Consider the following 19,040-nt stretch of genomic DNA (forward strand, 5'->3'; position numbering starts at 1 on the left):
AGGTATCCCTAATGCCATTATAGCAGCATACATGTGTTTAATTACGTGTTTTGCAGATTCCCCGGTCTGTGCCGTGGCCCATATGGCCATAGAAAAAGTATCTACTGAGACATGCACATATTTCAATCGCCCAAACTCTGGAATATGGGTCACATCCATTTGCCATAGTTGTAAGGCTTGAAGCCCTCTGGGGTTTATTCCAAATCCTAATCCCATACCTTGTTTTTGACAATCTGGACAAGAATTGATTATACCTTGTGCATCAGACAGAGGAATATTAAATTGTCGTTTAAGTACTTTAGCACTTTGGTGAAAAAATTCGTGCGAGGCTTTGGCTTGTAAAAAGAGATTTGTTCGAGGATCATTCCAAACTGCAGCAACAAGGCGATCGGCACTATTATTCCCAATTGCCAGGCCAAAATTAGGTTGATGGCTTCGTAATAAAATACTTATGCTCTCGTTGTTCCAACAGGTACAGCAATTGTAACAATAAGGCATACAAAACTCCATTTTTAACTTCTTTTATCATAGCCCATTCTATTCTACAAACAGTACCTACAACATATAATGAATCAGAAACTATATTAATAGGCTGTGATGTATATTGTTGAAATACCCAAACCACGGCTCGTAGCTCCATAGTTTGTAATGAATCACCTGTCTGTGTATTTAACAATACAGGATACGCTTCCACAATTACCCCTTCTAAAACCGCGTCCCTAATTACCCCCTGCCAATGCGCTCCCGGTCCCCGCCACCTGGTCCCCCCAGTCCTGGTATCAAACCCCATCGATGGTAGAGCCGGTGCAGTCGGTTCAGGGCGTGACTGCATTCCTGGGTAATCGGGAGGTGGTTCAGGTGGTTGGCTCTCCTTTTCCTGGCGAATTCGAATTTCTTCTAGCTTTGCCAGCAGTTTATCAAATTCTTGTCTGAAATTGGAGCACTCTGGAGAGGGCGACACAGGACGTTCAGAGTCCTTACTAAACGAATCCTCTAAGGAATTAATTGAAGGACTTTCTGGAGGAGGAGGCCAAGGAGGACCTTTATGTCCTTCACCTTCGGTAGAGTGAACCTCTTCATGTTCTTCCACTGGGGGAAATGGGGGAGAAGGCCAATCTTTGGAAGGTGGTGGTGGTGCCTGCGTGGGTAAATTACTTTCACGGAACGATAATGCAGATGCAAATGAACCACCACTGTTCTCTTGATTCCTATGCATAGCAGCATAAGCCGATGCCGCAACTTCTTGCTCGACTTTCATATCACACAATGTCTCTTTAACTAACCACCAAAGAGTAAGATACTGCCAAAGGCTCTTATTTCCTTTCGTGCATTCATCAAACAGCCTCTGTCCCATTCTCTCCCAAGTTTCTTCCTCGAACAGGGCAGTGGTCGTTGTAACAACGCCGCTTTGATGAGCCCATGTTAACATAGACTGCAACGCAGTTTTTCCGTAAGTAATTACTCTCATTGAGAGCATATGTTGGAGGAGCTTCTGTGCAGATTCTATCCACGCCTGCCCCATCTCCTCCCCGACCGCTCGCCTGGCCAGTGGCAAGTTTCCTCAATTCTTTAAGCTGCGCAGCTTTGGAAAATTTTTTCCCGAGTGCCGGGGACAGCACTCACCACAGGAATAACCAATGACATCCCAGCTGCATTAGCACTTTGTAGTCCCTGTGTCTGCACCCCTGTAATACACACCTTGTACTAGGAAATCTGTCAAAGTGTTCTATTGTTCCAGAGCAGGAGGAAAGCCCTCCCAAACTAAAATGTGAAATCTTTCAAAAAGTAAGTTGTTCTTAACCTCAGTCCAGGTATCTCTGAGGGCTGAGCTTCCTGCTCCAAGAGAAAGCTCCTCTTTTTGTAAAATAATGCAAAGGAGATCTTAGATGATGGAGCTGTGCAGCAGGGCACAGTAAGGTAGGAGACAGAGGCCTGTGCTAATTCCACAGGGGGAAAACTTTTCAGCCACAAATCTTAACACCAGTTTAAGTCTGGATACATGCAGTAGAATCTTACAGCTGCTAAGAGGTTTGACTTAAAGAAGTAACTTCATATTATTTGTAAAAGTTTGGCTAATGACCTGACAACAACTCAGACTGGATGTTTCAAGTTTTACCCACCCTCATCCCTAGAATACTAAATAATGGTTACACACACAGAATTCAATTAAATTGTACAGGGACTTGGGTCTTTGGGACTTCTCCTTTGTCATTCTCACAAAGAAACAGCATGAGCCCAGGACAATTGTGGAGTCACAATTTATTCCCATCTATCCTTGATAATGCAGTTTCACAAATACCTTGCATTTGTCTGCCAGGGTCCTTGTGGCCAATCCACAACACGTTGAATTTTTATCACAGAATTCATCAGAGAGATATGTGAACGTTCGGGTCCTTGTTCTCCTCATTTTTGCAAGGAAACCATAATCCAGTCTGAGTTCAGGAAGCTAGTACTGAGGAACAAAGAGCAGCTTAGACAGAACGTGAAAGATCAGAACTGTCTTTTTACATTTTGTGAAATCCCCCTAGTGTTTTAACTGATCCTTGCAAGGGGCTTTATCATGTGAAACACTGGATTACAACAACTCGGCAAAGTACAGAGGCCCATGTTCAAAAAGACCCTTCCTCTCTGAATAAATGTGTAACTGCTGCAGGGACTTTGGTAAAACACTCATACTGAGTCACCACACCACTACTTCCCCACTGGGCAGTATGTCAGCAACACCAATGGTATAAACCTTTGTACACTCTCAGCCAGCAGCACACCTGATCTTGCTTGTCTTTACCTCTGTTCCTGTTTTTTTCTAACTCTCATTTCCTTTCTCATGTTTCGGATTAATGCCCTTCACATCTACTTCTCACTCCTGCCATGCTCTGTGTCTGTTCTCCGCTGTCCCTTAGAAGACCTAAGATCATTTTCTTTGTCATTCACTCTCCCTCCTGTTTCAAATCCCTTTATAGATTTACCAATTCAACTCCTTCCTTTTTTATTTTATCAAAACCATCTCCACTATCCTTTTACCTGATGGCTTTTGACCCAAAATCTGTGTGACGTAAATGGGTGAGGATTTGAACAACCCTGTAAGATTACCCTGGGATATAACTGTAATGTAATTGAGAGGGTCAAAATCTTACCTTGAGAGCATAACTTCCGCCTTGTGTATGTGTATCTAGACAAGGTTGGGTACCACTAACAGTGTGCCTACAGCAACATGAAATTCAGCATGAACCAATTGTTTGAAAGTCCACCAGTTGCTGGGAAGACTTTTTAAGCCCCCTGTAAACTCCTTGCTACTGACACCACACTGTTATCGGCACCTGGCCCATGTTAAAGTGAGCTCTGCTTTGCTGACTTGTACAATTGTGACAGCAAGGCATCACTGCCAGGGCATATTTCCATAGAAATTACTTGGTACTGATGAATATTTACTTAGTCTATGCTAGGATAGGGTTCCAAAGTATAAAATAGGGTGTAGCTGAATAAGATACAGGAAAAACGACAGCACAGAACTCCGGATTTAACACATAACTCTTAGAGCAAATACTACTATCACAGGGATTGCGAGTCACTGATGTCTAAACACTGGAAGCAGAATTTCCTCTTGTGACCACACAAATAAAGGGTGGATTTTGTGCGCAAACCACTACCTGGGAAGTCAAATCTCCCTTCCAAAGGTTTCTCTGTATCACATCTGCATGCAAGAAAGGGTCACTGCTGTTGTTTACCTTTGGAGGCCAATTGTATCAGGCAAACAGCTCTCATTCAGAACATTTTTAGGTAAAATGCCTTTATATGAACTGAGAGATTAAAGAACAGAAATTAAGAGAAAGGCTGCTTTCACACTTGCTGCAGGGAAGAGTGTCCAATGAGCGTCCAAATTCTGATATTTCTATGACACTATATTGAGATAAACTATATCCAGGATCGCTTCATTGGTAGTTTTTTAGTTAGCACTAAGAATGGGCTGGTATGGATTTGATTTCTGAGGGGACGTGTTTATGCTGTGTTAAGGAAACTGATGAGGTATCATGTCTGTTCATTACCTCAAAAAAATAATGTTACTTAACATGCCGTTTACTATGCATCCTTCTCCAAACTGGAGATGTAATAGTATTCCACCAAAATACCTACTACTACTAAGTTTACAGGTAATTATTTATTAGATGGCATTATTTCCACAACCAATGATCTTTGTTCTTTTTCAAAAACTCAAAAAATACCATTTCAAACTTTGAAAACCTTGAGTCACTGGGTCATTTGGGGAAAAAATAGCTTGGCCTATATTTGCATGTGGCATGGGGCCCAATGATGCACAGGTGATATTCTGGGTAGAGGAAGTTCAGTTCTTATCATATTCTACAACCAAGATAAAAATCAACAGCTAAAGAGCTCACCTAGGACAACCTGAATTTCTGAGGTAGGGGAAAATGTAAGGTTTTGCTTAATAGAAGATTAAAAAGAGATCACTGAAGGAGATCCCAGACCTGGGACTCTTCTCAGTACAGACTTTGTTCCCATGAGATCCACAAGAGGGATTTATTTTTTGGAACAAACGTAACATTTAGTCCCGTGGAAAGAAACCTGATTAAAGAAAGTTTGACAAGCATTAACTTCACCAAATAAGATGACTTGCAGAGGAAAACATGAAGAGGAACTTCCATAAAAGTGTAGCCATGGAAGCATTTATATCAGTTGAACACAGTGTCCCATGGGCCATACATTTAATTTTAATTTAATTCTTTAATTTTAATTTTTAAATTTAATTTAATTTTAATTTAAATTTTAATTTTTAAATTTAATTTGATTTTTAAATACAAGTTAATTTCTAGTGTATTTGTTTTCACAATACCTTCACTGCAATAGCCAAGTTTCCTGCGTGTCCTTTATACCCTTGTAGCACAGTGTCCCTGGTACCTCCAAATCCACACCACACAGGAAGAACCTCTGCATGTCCAGGATTGCTTCGAGCATCTTCACACATACCTTTGGCCAACCTCTACTCTCCCCTTCCCTATCCTGCGATTCCATCACAAGAGCTTTGTGTCTCACTGTTTGCTGATCTATCTTTGTTGGCCTGGAGGATTAGTGAGAACGTGATTTGCCACACTGAATAAATCTGCAGTAAGCATGTGGACTGACAAGCTGGATGATGCCAATACACCCTCTCTGGGTCCAACAATGCCTAGCATTCTCTGCCACTCTCTCAGCAGAGCGTCTTCTCTTTCTGCAGCCCTGATTCTCACAGCGCTAACAAAGTTACTTAAGTATCTTTGAGACTGATGCTACTTCAGCAGATTTGATTACAATCAGCACGTAGCACCTGGATTTGACAATTACACATTATAGAACCGGACTAAAACTGTCAATGGATGTGACTGATATCATTAGAAAAGGTGCTCATACAGGTTTTGCTGGACAACTACTCATACATCTTTTTGAGGAGGCATTTTACAGAGAAGAAGGCCTGGATGCTGTGGGACTGATTGATACCGAGCAATTCTAACAGAGAACTGAAAGATAAACAAAGGCCAGTTGGGTGAGGAGAAAAGACAGCCTTCTGATAAACAAAGGCCAGCTGAAAGGAATACAAGAGCTAGTTCAGTGGGAACAAGTACCAACTGAAAGAAAAACAATGGAAGAGAACTATCAACATAGTTAATTTTAGTGTAGCTTGGTTTCTTAGCATGCGCGGTAGTTTAGCCAATAATATGTTAGTAATAGCATTATGGACAGCTACCTTTAGCCAATAATACACTGTAGATACCCTCATGGGCACCCAGTTATGTAACTAAAAAGGGTATATAAAGAAAGAGCTAACTCAATAAGATGTCTTCGATCTATCAGATTGAAGTCCATGCATTTAATCCCCTCAGATGGTGACCCTGACTGAGATGCGACTTGCAGCCTGATTCTGGAGAACGACTGGAGCTACTGAAGCTAGCCAGAGATGCTCAAGATGACCGGACCTCCTGAAGAGAGCCGGAGATACCAAAGACGATGGAGATACTGCGTTACGCTGGGAGATAGAGCACATCCTATCATGGTGTGTCCAGGGGGGAACACTCGGCTGACCGGTCGCCCAAGTAGACGTAGAGTTTGAGAAGAAGAAGAAGAAAAAAAAAGTCCTGGGACAGGTAGGCAGCCGAGATAGTACTCATAAAGAAATGGGCGTGAATATGTGAGCAGAAGAGAAGTCAGTGTTGAAAATGTTTAAGCATATTTTAAAGAAAGGGAGTGTGTGCATAGAAGGAAAGGCCTTAGAACTTTTATTGACATGGTTAAAAAGCAAAAAAATGCCCCCAAATAACTCTCAAATGTTTGATTTAAAAAAACATGAAAAGACACAGGAGGACAGTGATATTCCCTATTCGGAGTCGAGTGCAGGGCTGTCAGCGCCTGCCGATAATCCCTTTGATCTGGGGCCAGCAGCCCCTGAGAGAACTTTAATTTATTTTCGTCCGCAGAGGTGTGGTGACCTTAACCAGCTACAAACTTTTCCTGGGATTTGTTCATGGGAGGCTGGAGACTCGAAAACCTGTAGAGAAAGTACTAACTGCTCCACTACTGCCGTGGGGGGGGGGCGCTCGCTGCTGCCACCGCAAAACCCAGGCAGTTTTGGCATTACAGAAGGGACTGTTAACAGATGTGATAAGAAATGACTCGATTAAACAACGTTGGTAGTAGTTCAAGAATCAAGACAGTTTAAATAATGAGATTTTACAACAGGTATGGCCTTTTGGTTTATTAAACACTTATAAAGATACCAGATGTTGAAAGTTGAAACAGGCATGACCCATATATGGCATTTATAGACAGACTGAAGGATGCGCTTGACATGCAAGTAGACAACCGAGCAGTTAAAGAAGCCTTAATTTTGCAATCAGCGATAAAAAATTCTACTGACGAATATGGAAAGATATGGTGCGGCCTGAAAACTCCTACAACAACAGCTGGGATCATTTACCTATAAAGCACAGCTGATGGCTGCCGCCCTGACTGTACACCGGACAGAAAGACTTTTTTTATAAATGCAGGCTTTACTGGAATAATTCAAACAAGGGAAATTATATACGGGGAGATGGAGGTTTTGGCTCAACTGACCAGTCCGTGATTCTATGAACGTGATTCAAAAATCATGAACCTGCGAAGTATGACACTCACAGAGCAAAGAAGAACAATATATTACCAGAAGTGAAATATTTGTTAGACAATCGATATAAGCCTTACTAGATAATGCATGTACATATTTTAAGGATTGTATGTGCCCGGTACCGTGTGTAGTTTAAATATTAATGGCATCGAAAAATTGTGGATCCAATAGTGATAAGCAACATTGTATGAATGTATTCAGCTAACTTTGAAATGAGTGGTCATGTGTGTGTGTGAAGCACTTCAAACGTTTGTAAGACTTACAGATTGGTTTTGATTAATCTTGGAAGTACACCTTTGTGACCTTTCAGTCTCAAATGTCCACTAAGCCAGCAAACAGATTCACCTGGGGTTCTTTGGAATGAAAGGCTTCAGAAGGAAAAATTCTAAAATGCCTAGCAAAAAAAAAAAAAAAAAGGAAAGAGAGAGAAATTTTGGATTGTCAGTATCTTTCACTATTTACAAACAAACAGAAGGAATTTAAGACTCCTTCATTCTCCCTCAGATCTAATTTGTGACAGTTTTAGTGGAGGTTTTCTTTTTCTTGCAAAAACATTTGCAATATTTGACTTAATTTAATTTCTTACACTTTTAAAAAGTTTTCTCCTATGTAGTTCTTTTAACAAGTAATTTCTCACAACAAAAGAAGAATGTTGCCTTCTTCTTGAAGGCATTTTTAGTGCTTGACAGCAGATTCCCCTTAGATGCAGCTTCATAAGGACTGGGTGAAATTTTCCAGCTCCTGATGGGCATATCTGCAGGCTTACTCTTGAGCCAGGCAGACTCAGCAGGACAGTACTGTAGTCATCTGGACTGCTCCCCTGTTGCTTTCCTTACCATTGTCAGCGAAATGGCTTTGAAATGTTAACCAAATAATTTAAAATAACTGTTCCTTCTTTTGCGGATACAGAAAGTTTTGCATGGAAAAACAACAAATAATCATAGAATCATTAAAGTTGGAAAAGATCTCTTAAGATCATCCAGTCCAACCATCAACCTAACACCACTGTGCTTACAAAACCATGTCCCAAAGTGATTTCTGAGATTCTAAGAACTCCCCATAGAATCATAGAATGTCCTGAGCTGGAAAGGACCAACAGGGGACATTGAGTCCAACTCCTGTCCCTGCATAAGACAACCCCCAACATTCACACCATGGCCGTGGGTGTTGCCCAAATACTTCTTGAATATTATCAGGCTCAGCACCATGACTGCTTCCCTGGGGAGCCCATTCCAGTGCTCCACCACCCTCTGGATGAAGAGACTTTTTCCCCCTCTACTCCTCTCTTGTGAGACCCCATCTGGAGTATTGTGTCCAGTTCTGGAATCCCCAACATAAGCATATGGAACTGTTGGAACGAGTCCAGAGGAGGCCACAAAGATGATCAGAGGGTTGAAGCACCTCAGTTGTGAGGACAGGCTGAGAGAACTGGGGTTGTTCAGCCTGGAGAAGAGAAGTCTTAGGGGAATACCTTATAGTGGCCTTCCAGGACCTGAAGGAGCTACAAGAAGGCTGAGGAGGGACTTATTACAAGGGCAGGCTTTAATTATTACAAGGGGCAATGGCTTTAAATTTGAAGGGGAAAATTTAGATTAGACATTAGGAAGAAATTCTTCATGTTGAAGGTGGTGAGGCAGTGGCACAGGTTGCCCAGAGAAGTTGTGGATGCCCCCTCCCTGGAGGTGTTCAAGGCCAGGCTAGATGGGCCTTGAGAAGCTTGGTCTGGTGGGAGGTGTCCCTGCCATGGCAGTGGGGTTGGAACTGGATGGGCTTTAAGGTCCCTTCCAACCCAACTCATTCTGTGATTCTAAATATCCCCTGGTACATCTTCCTGCCATTCCCTTGGGTCCTAACTCCTGACAAACCCCATCTTATTTTGCTGTAAAGAAGCACTAAATACAACTCATTTTGAGGGGCTACGAAACTCTCAACTTCTGATGAGCACCGGCAACACAAATGCTGTGGCTTCCAGCCCCCGGGCACTTCAGCACTTCTTGGCAATGGCAGCATGTGACAAAGCTCTGGCAAGCAGCCACCAACACCCCAGGCACGCTGGAGCCATTGGCACTCTACGACCTGGTGCTGATAAGAGTTTTACTTCTTGAGTTTGCTCTGAAATCCTAAAACAAACAAGCAGATAAGGCCCGCACAGCCCGCTGCTCCCTCGCTTCTCCCCAGGGAGCTGCCCCAGTGGAGCAGGCAACCGCAGGGCCGCTGTCCCCTCTCGTGGCGAGGTCTCGGTGGCGGGTAAGGTGCCCACTTCATCCTTACACTCTGTGTTTGGTGGCGGGGTCTGGCGTCAGCAGGTTCACTGAATCACAGAATGACATGAGTTGGAAGGGATCCACAAGGATCATCGAGTCTCCTGTCCCTGCATTGGACAACCCTAAAATCTGCAGCATGTGACTGAGTGCTTCGTCTAAATGCTTCATTAATGTTGTCAGGCTCGGTGCTATGACTGGTTCCCTAGGAAGCCTGTTCCACCGTGCTGAGTGAAGAACCTTTTATCCCCCTCTATTCTGCTCTTGTGAGACCACACCTACAGTACTGCATCCAGTTCTGGAATTCCCAACTTGAGAAGGATATCAAACTGTTGGAACAGGTCCAGAGGAGGGTTACGAAGATGATCCGAGGGCTGGAGCACCTCTGCTTGAGGACAGGCTGAGAGAGTTGGGGTTTTTCAGCCAAGTGAAAAACCTTTTCCTAGTAGTCAACCTAACATCCCCCTGGCACATCTTCCTGCTGCTCCCTCTCATCACCTCTGTTTGCAGCCTTTCCTATTTCAAAGGCGAGGTCAGGCAGAGAGCTGGAGCCAGCTCCAAATTAGCAAGAATTTTGACTGTTGCAAAGCTTCATAACAACATTAAAATTAGACCTTGGAAAGTAAGAGGATGTGATCTCTGGGAAAATTTATCCACACGCACGTCAGTGGGAAACCCGTTCCGTCCCAGCTCCTGCCTGGCTGCACACATTGATGGAGCTGACCCTTCCCGCGGCCCGGACCCTATACAGGCTGCTCCTTTTCTCTAAACCTCCTAGACGAGTCCCGGAGAGTTTGATTTGCCGGCGTTTTCGGTCCCGCCCCCACCCCCCTTTTCCTGCCCCCGGCACGCGCCGGCGCGCCACCACGGGGCGGGGGGGGCCGGGAGGGCGCGTGCGTGATCCCGTCCTCTCGCATCCCATCCCATTCCATCCCTTCCCGGCCCCGCGGGACGGAGGAGTTTGGGGTAAGGGCGAGAGCGGGGGGAGAGGGGCCGTGGGCCGGAGCTTGACAGCGGCCCAGGAGAGGGGGCTGCGGCGGAGAGGGGCTGGGCACACGGTGGAGGGAGTGGGGAGAGGGACCGGGACCCATCGTGTAGGGAAGGGGGAGAGGGACCCGTGGTGGAGGGAGTGGGGAGAGGGACCGGGACCCATCGTGTATGGAGAGGGACCGGGACCGAACGTGGAGGGAAGGGGGAGAGGGACCCATGGTGGAGGGAGTGGGGCTGGGACACTTCGTGGAGGGAAGGGGGTGGGGGACCGGGACGCACCGTGGAGGGAGAGGGAGTGGGACTGGGACCGATCGTGGAGGGAGAGGGACTGGGACGGGGACACATCATAGAGGGAGAGGGACTGGAACCGGGACCCATGGTGGAGGGAGAGGGGTAAGGAACTAGGACACATTGTGGGCTGTTGGGGACGGGGACCCATCATGTAGGGAGAGGGGCAAAGGACTGGGACATGTCCTCGAGGATAGGGACTGTGACTGGGACCCATTGCAGATGGAGGGGGACTGGGACTTGGACTGAGACACATCGTGGAGGGAGAGAGTGTGTGACTGCGACCCATGGTGGAGGAGAGGGCATTGGGACCCATGGTGGCGGGAGAGGGGTGAGGAACTGGGACTGGGATACATTGTGGACTGTTGGGGACTGGGACCCATCATGTGGGGAGAGGGGCGAGGGACTGGGACACGTCCTCGAGGGTAGGGACTGGGACCCATGGTGGAGGGTCAGGGGTGAGGAACTGGGACACATCATGGAGGGGAGGGCACCAGGACTGGGACCCATCATGCAGGGAGAGGGGCGAGGGACTGGGATTGGGAGCCATGGTGGAGGGTCAGGGGCGAGGGACTGGGACACATCACAGAGGGAGAGGGGTAACAGATTGGGACATATTGTGGAGGGACTGGGACACATCTTGGAAGGGTGTGAGGGACTGGGACATGTTGTGAAGGGAAGGGGGCGAGGGGCTGGGACACGTCGTGGAGAGTGGGAACTGAGGAACTTGTTTAAGTTGTGGAAGGAGAAGGAGAAGGACGAGGGACCAGGTGATGTGGTGAAGGGAGAGGGGTGAGGGACTGAGGCACATCTTGAAGGGAAAGGAATGGGGGACTGGGTTACCTTGTGGAGGGAGGTAGGTGAGGGACTGGATTAAATTGTGGAAGGAGAAGGGTGAGGGATCAGGATACCTTGCAGAAGGAGAGAAGCGAGGGTGTGGGTTAAGTCGCAGAGGGAGAGGGGCGAGGATTACATGTTGGAGGGATAGGTGGAAGGTGGAAATGGGTGGTTGGGTATAGCTGAGTTCCAGAGGATGTTTCCAGTTTTAAATCCTTAGCTGAAGAGTGGAGAGGGGTTGCCTAGTTGTGCCTCGTCCTTGGAGCATCTGGTAGGTGGAAGAAAATTTGGCTTCCCTTCTGCCTTGCTTCTAGGCATCCTTCTGCAGAGGTCTCTCATGAACAACAGAGGCAGGGCTTGGGGGGGTTATCCTGCAAATAAATTGCTGGTGCCTTGCTTCATTGCAGTGTAGCATTGCTGATATAGTTGGGGATGGTTGCATATCTAAAAATTTTTGCGCCAGGTGGAATTACTTAGGGTATTGGGCTCAGAAATCACACACAAGTCAGGAGGACTGATATAGTGCACTAATGTTTTCATTCTAACCAAAGTTTTTCAGTGTTTTTCTGTTAAAGTAAATTCAGTACTTGGTATTCTTTTCTCTGTTTCGCACATGGAGAAACTGGAGCACAGGTGAGCGATGCTGTTCACTAAAATGATGACTAAATAACTGATGAAACAAACATCGTTGAACATTGTTCTAGGTGTTATTTTGGAGGAAACAGAACAGTGATCAGGAGGCTAGTGAGGAGAGTTGCACAGGTTCATGGGAGCCCTCATTTGATGAAAGTTCACCAAGTGTGGTAGTGATGATGGAAATGTGTTTATGGGTCTTGAGGTGAAGCAGAAATGCACCTGCTACTTGAGGAATTTTGGTTTCTGAGTCATAATACAAATGCTCTTATAGTATAGCTCTGATATGACTAGAAACTTAATAGACTTAAGATTTTTACAGTCCTTTAGTAATAATAGTCATAAAGGAGAATACATATATCTGATTTCTTATTAATACCTGCTTGTCACGTAGTGTTGACAATGAAGGTATTGATTTAATATTTGTTCCATCTTATCACTTAACAGCTAGGGAAGTTCCAAAGGAACAGCTGAGTCAGTTTCAAAGGGTTCAGTTTTCAACAGAGAAGATTAGAAAAAAGGAAGGTGAAATCTCAATGTCATTGAGATAACTAACATTAAAAAATTCTAAAGAAATAAATTTTATGATCCGTTCATTTTCTTTAAATATTTATCTTTTTTTATCAATAAGGTTGGTAGTTAAGTGAGGTGCTCTTTCTGTAGAAGATATTTTCTTCCCTACAACTCAGTAACAATTCTGTAAGGCTTTTGTTCATTAAAAGTACTCTGATTAAATTTAGAATACTGAAAAGCATGGTTTCAGGACTTTACATTATTCTCTGTCACCATTCAACTTAGATAACGTTTCATGAACTTCACTTTAACACTGTGAAGTATTTTCACCCAAGATGCTGTTACTGTAAATTTTTTTTTGTAAACATTTTAAGTATGATCAATCATGTTTTTGATTTATGTAGGTATTTCTTTGTCATTTTTATAACAGCTGTATTTAATTTTCACAAATACTTTTCAGTTAGAAGTAAGAAATTAGTTACTTCAAATTTGGAAGGCTTGGATTTTTTCTTTTTCTCTCTAGTTTGAGTTTCCACATTCTTCTCTTTTAAATGATAAGTAGGAAAAAACAGAAGTTGAGGTGAGGGGATGCTTGATTTCTCTTTTTCTGTTCTATGATCCTAAATGTAAGTTGCGTGAATGAGTTTTGTGAACTTGGGATTTGCTAGTTTGAAGGTGGTATGCCTGGAGATTCTGAAGCCTGGTCAAATGACTGCCTGCTTTGAGGCAGGAGTTCAACTGAAAACCTGCTTATTTAGGCAAATACATAGTCCAAAAGTCGCACGGGTATGCAACTGGGCTAGCCATTTTTTGCTTTAGAGGTTTGGGGTTTTTTTCTTCTGTGTATAAATGGGAGCTTGAGAATTTTGTAAACAATGGGAGAGAGCTACCATCACCATTTTCTTTATAGTTTTTAACATATTTAGGGGGTTTTGTAAGTTTTGTGCCTCTGTGGTTTTTTGGGTTTTTTTTTCTGTTGGAAGTGCTTTGCCATACCTACAAGTAATATTGTTTATAGCTATGACTGTGTCATCTTGGTGTCCTGAAATATTTTTTAGCATATATGGAATGATGCTGCTGAGAGCAACAAGTGGGTAATATTTATTTGTCAGGCAGTGAACTGTGGGATAAATTTATTGTATGTTATAATTCAGATAGTCCTTTTAAATGGCTATTGTGATGATTGTAAATGTATGCAATTATAAATACTAAAAAAATGTTAGGATCTGTTGTTGCTGGGGCTTCTGCAGTGCTACTCTTGTGTCTCCCTCAGTCTCCGGTCCTGTAGTTGACTTCTAAACTCTGATAACTAATTTTATTTGTCACTGAAATGGGGAGGGTCCATACCTGCACAGTAATGAGAAGCGAAGGGTTTGAATGGAACTTTGCCTACTCTACTTCTGAATTAAGAGTTATCTCTCTCGACCTTTTCTTGTTCCAGGAAAGAGCTAGAGCCTGGCTGCTGCTTGGGTGAGGACGAAGAGGATTGTAGCGCAACAGGAGCCCTTTAGCCCTGAAGGGGTAGGAGAGGTGGAGTCCATGTCACATCTCACCTTTATATCTACAGACTACCCAGCAAGATCCAGTGAGATGGGGAAAAGAGATTAGGAGCCGTGTGGGAGGAAGAGCGATAACACTGTCTCCCACTGCATGAAATATTACTGAGCTGCTTATCCAAGAGGTTTAATAGTATCCTGATTCTCAGGAGTATGTTTTTAGAATTACACAAGCATTTGATTAAAATTGCTTGTTAGTAGGTTGAACTAGGGTTGTTGGAACAGTTTTGCATTCTGTCAAATGCTGTTCTAGGCCATTATGCTTCCAAAGGATGTCAGCTAGAGCTCTTAAATTGTATGTTTGAAATTTTTCTCCTGCATAAAAAAAATAAAGCAGATTGGTTGAAAATTGGCATAGATGTAAATTGTATTCTAACATGGAAAAGGTCTTGTGCATTTAATAGCTTAACAAAGTCATGCCATCTGCACAGTTTCTTGGTGGATGTCTTTGCAGTAGGCACTGACAGTTTATAATCCTTACTGAGGACTGCAAAAATCAAAAAACTAAAATCTATTCATGCCGAAGGAGGCTTCAACTGAAATGTCTTTGGTACAGTTCTCGTGCTGAAGTGCCTCCATGAAAAACAAAGAATGGGATTCAGTTATGCTTTTATAGTACACATGCAACTTTTATTAGTTTCCATTTTCTTTTTACAATTTTGTTCATAGATATTTGTAAACTGAAAAGTACAAACAGTAACTACAGGTCTATACTTCTTACTTCAATGTCTGTCTTGTATTGCTTTAGCTGTCTGTTGTTGACACCAGTTGATAAAATGTATTTTGAAATACTTTAAACTAAAATAAGAATGTGCGCTGTTGTAGTATAGTGCTTTCCCAGGTGTTATTTTTTGTTCAGGGGAGAGGTGAGTGAGGAGCTTAACTAGAAATGCATTGAGGTTTATTTGTGAAGCGGGAAGGTCTGTGACATTTGTCATTCATACTGACTCAGGCCACTCCAGCAAGGCAGCAGCTGCCAGAAAAAGATAACTTATTGCTGAGTTGAATCATGACCTTAGCTGTCCCTTATGAGATCCCTGTGTTCACAGAAATCTGGTTTACTGTGTGTTTCTTCAGGATATTCCACTGACCTTGGAGGGAGAGGTGTTTTCTTAAAATACGCTGTGTTTCTTTAAAAGATATTTCTGTGTTAAGCAGTTACGTATGATACCAAAAATGCCAGGAAATAAAACTCTCCAAGGCTCTTTTTGGAGTTTTAGAAAGTGAACATCCTTTATCGGGCCTGGGTAACATGCAGGAGGATTCTCCATCAATCGTGTGCAGCCAGACAGGAGCTGGGGACAGAACAGATTTCCCACTCACATGAATATGGATAAATTTTCCCAGAGTTCTTATGCATATTCTATTACTTTCCAATGTCTCATTTTAATGTTATGAAACTTTGCAACAGTCACAACTGTTGCTCATGTGGAGCCGGCTCCAGGTCTCTGGTTGACCTCACCTTTAAGCTAAACTCCAAACAGAGGTGACTAAAGAAGAAGAGGCATCTGTTCTGCACAGATCATGCTTCACATAAGACATTACCGTCTTCAAAGGATGAACAGTGGCTGCAAAAAACCACCATTTTAAAAGAAAACCTGCTATCAGAGGCATATTCTGTCTAACTTTGGAAAAAAAACCTGCTTAGACAAAACTTAACTGTACTTTAGCTTAAACCAATATATTCCACTTTTTGTAATAGTTACTAATTGTATCAGATAGTTACAGGCTGTGCCAGTGCTGTTTGCTGTATGCCTTGCTCCATCTCTTTGACTGCACTCAGTCCGCCAGTGCTGTGTCTTTTACAGTGAGGTCAGTGGCTCAGCTGTAGTTGTGTGACAAGAGAGGCCATTCATAAATGTGCTTCTTGGCCTGGAGACATTAGATTGCATTTCCTCGTATAAAATCAGAGTTTGTTACATCTTGGGAAAGTGAAAACTATAGTGGAGTATTGGGGTGGTGCCTGGTCAGTTGGCCTGTGCTTGATAACAATGTCGGGTCATTTGCTGCAAAGGCTCTGTACTTGCTTAGTAAAGAAAGTGTAAGCTTTTCCTTTGGTCATCTTGGGAGATCTTAATGTGATGTTTTAGGCACTGAGTATTTGCCAAGAGCTGGGCCTTTGTTTTATAACTACAATGTGACTATAGAAAAATGCCCACTGCTTCCTCACCAAATTGTCTGGAAATGTTAAAAGTAGCTGTATATCCACTATCTTAATAGTTGAGATAAACATAAAGCTCTGTAACAAAAGTAATGCTAAAGCAAAGATTCCTCTAGGCCCCTGTATTGAGTGAAAATGTCAACTGAAATGTCTTCTGATTTGCATGGCTGTGGCAGAATAGTTGTACCGTGGAGCCGTGACTGTCTGGATGAGAGTCAAGAAGTGTCAGTCAGTTAATCTGAGGCTGTAGAAGTGTGTAGTTAGTATTCTGGATGTCGGTAGAGGAAAATGAAGCTCACAGTGCATGCTGTGGCTGGAGAGGACTCTGTTACCTGGGGATGCCTGTCAGAAAATTAGTCCCATTCTGAGCAAATAGGTATGAGTAATTTTACAGTAAATCATACACCTCAAGCAACATGCTGGTTCTTTTAAACCACTTTTATAGTTATATTTCCCTTCATCTAATGAAATGCTGTATCGGGTATAGCTGGCAAGGTGTGGGCAGGAGGGGTGGTGGTGCAGATGTGGCTTCTGTGAGGAGAGTCCAGGGGCTGCACCTGTGCTGAACACAGCCTCAAAACGGATCCACTGCTGGCCTAGCTGGTGGTGCATGGTGAAAGGTATTTAAGAAAGAGCAAAACGCTATGTAGTAGCTCTGAGAGGAATCAGGGGAGAAAGGGAAAGGGAAAAAAAATGAGAAACAGCTGTGTGAACACCAAGATCACAGAAAGAGGAAGGAAGGAGGCACAACTGGTACGGAGCTGATATCCACCCTGCAGTTCATGGAGGACACCATTCTGCAAAAGCTGGATGTGCCCTGAAGGAGGGTGCAGCCTGTGGAGAGCCCGTGCTGGGTCAGGCTCCAGCAAAGACTGCAGCTGGTGGAGAGGAGCCGATGCAGGAGCAGACTGGACTGGGACCGGCAGGGACTGTGGTCCATAAACACATGCTGGAGCACTTTGCGAAGGACCATACCCTGTGGGAAGGACCCACACTAGACTGGGGGAAAATGAGAGGAGGAAAGGGTGACAGAGAGGAACTGTTATGGACTGACCCCCATTCCCCTGCACTGCTGTGGGGTGGGGAGTAGAGGAGGTTGGAATGAGGAAATTAAGTTGAGCATGGGAAGAAGGTAGTGGAGGGAAAGTGTTGTGGGGCGTTTTTTATCTCTCACCATCCTACTCTTATTTTTAATTTGCAATAAATTAATTTCCCCCAAGTTGAATCTGCTTGCTTGTGACAGTAATTAGTAGGCGATCTCCCTGCATTTATCTTGGCTCATGGGCTTTTTCATCTTATTATCTCCCTCTGTCCTGGTGGAGAGGGGGGAGTGAGAGAGCGACTTGGGAGTGGGAGGGTGTCTGGCAGCCAGAAAATCAGTGGTACACATTCAAAGGACAATGGACTTCACACATATGGATGCTAAGGGACTGCTTCTTTTGTCCAGTGCATTCCCACGACGAGCAAGTTGTTCAGCTTTTGGGTTATAAACCAAAGCAGGCTGGAACACAGGAAGAGCAGTTTTTGTTTGGGGTAACAGCAGGCAGAAGGAAAATGGCATCCCTGTTGGGGATAAGCGAGATACTGAGATGCTCCTATTTTCTGTCCTGTGTGTCAGAGTTAAAGATGTATAGATGGTGTTCTTTCATTGCTTTGCTACTGTGATGTTCCTTTTGTATGAAATAGATTTATTGTATTTGCCTGCCAAGCTTTACCTCATTTATATGTGTTGCAATCACTTCTTTTGTGATGCCCACACTCACACAGATAGTCAGTTGCATAAGCTACATGTGTAGGTTCTCATAGAATCACTAGGTTGGAAAAGACCTTTGAGGTCATGAAGTCCAGCAGTACCTCTCCCCTACTAAATCATATCCATAAGCTTCATCTACCTGTCTTTTAAATCCCTCCAGGGATGGTGACTCCCCCACCTCCCTGGGCAGCCTCTGCCGGTGCACGAGAACCCTTTTGGTGGAGAAGATTTTCCTAATGTTCCATCTGAACCTCCCCTGGCACAACTTGAGGCCATTCTCTCTCATCCTATTACTTGTTACTTGGGAGAAGAGACCAACATCCACCTGATATTGTCCTGGTGAGTTATGTAATTTGGGAAGCTGGAGCTAGTTCAAGTTCAATTCTAGTTCAAGGCTGTTTGTAGAATGTTACTAGTTAATGCACGGAAACATATATTATCATCCTCCTTAAAATAACTGTTCTAGTCAACTGAAGGCTGAGTGGCTCTTTTTCTGCTGGTAGTTGTACCGGGTCTTCTGACATTCTTCACTGGGAAGGGTAAACTGAGGATCAAAGCTGGAAATGCTGCTTTCCTCCCGATCTGTGTAAGCCCATGCGTGCAAGAGAGCTGATGCCAGTGCACAGTGTCCTGTGTCCTGTTCCCCTCTCCTACTTTGGGGACTGGAGCAGAGAGGAAGGTGAGACAATGACAGCCAAGATCCAGGCTGGTCTGACTTTGAGGCTAACCAGTTAAAACACGCTGTAGTCTTGGAGGTTTTTTTTTCCTACATTACTAAGTGTTTGAAACAAGGAATTTTTCCACCAAAACTGTTGTGCGATACAAATAAATAAGACCTTTGTGGCATAGTAGAGGCTTACTGGGGAAGCCTTGAAATGTCTGCCTGCTTGGGATGTAC

This window comes from Phaenicophaeus curvirostris, chromosome 1, assembly GCF_032191515.1.
Source record: "Phaenicophaeus curvirostris isolate KB17595 chromosome 1, BPBGC_Pcur_1.0, whole genome shotgun sequence".
Classification (NCBI taxonomy): domain Eukaryota; kingdom Metazoa; phylum Chordata; class Aves; order Cuculiformes; family Cuculidae; genus Phaenicophaeus; species Phaenicophaeus curvirostris.